Source organism: Etheostoma spectabile, unplaced genomic scaffold, assembly GCF_008692095.1.
Source record: "Etheostoma spectabile isolate EspeVRDwgs_2016 unplaced genomic scaffold, UIUC_Espe_1.0 scaffold00001461, whole genome shotgun sequence".
NCBI lineage: Eukaryota > Metazoa > Chordata > Actinopteri > Perciformes > Percidae > Etheostoma > Etheostoma spectabile.
Window position 1 is genome coordinate 42,615 of NW_022602756.1, and position 872 is coordinate 43,486.

Sequence of the window (872 nt, forward strand, 5' to 3'; positions counted from 1 at the left end):
TCTTCCACGTCTGAACTGTCAAAATATTTAAATTGGACACATATTAGAAATGGCAATTATTCACATTCACATATTTGACCATTAAAACACAGAATGCTGACAAGTGATTAACTTTCCTGAATTATAAAATTATTCTATCCCCATAAGTATGGATTCACCCCCCACCACTACGTCCACAGATGCTTACCGTTGGGGATTTCAATACAATCTTTTATAATTTGCTGTTACCATTTGTGACCCCTGGAGGAATAACTTTTTATTTGTGGTAGCAATTACTGCATCTCCTTACAGCCATGCAGTGACAACACCTACAAATAAATCTATATATGGACGATAAATTTGTCATGATGACCTAGTGTGGAAATTTAGATTTTTCTGGTATTTCAGTTTTTACTTTTTTCTTTTTTTAATGTTGTTCAACTGTATATCTGTAATCCATTACAGTTACAGAAAACAAAATGTAATTAAATGACAGTTACAATGAAATCAAAAGTTTGGTAAGTATAAAGTTATAACACCATGGGACACAAAACTAGTTAAAACTAATAATTGTACATTTATAACGCCGAACAGAATGCTGAGTTACCTTACAGCTGGCATGTAGGTAAGTAGCATGTAATTGTTTATGTTTTGCAACTGAACCAATTCATTCTGATTCCTTAATATATTGGTATAACTTTGTGGGTCAAAGCAAAGCCTATAGTAATCAAAGCATTTAGTATATACAAGTGGACATAGTTCTCCTGAAAAATCCTCCTCCTGATAGTAGAATAAGTCACTATCAAAGTTAAGTCAAGCAAAAGAAAAAAACAAATACACTGACATACCTTGAAACGGCTAGAGTTGCAAGTTCTGTCACTTAAATAGAATGG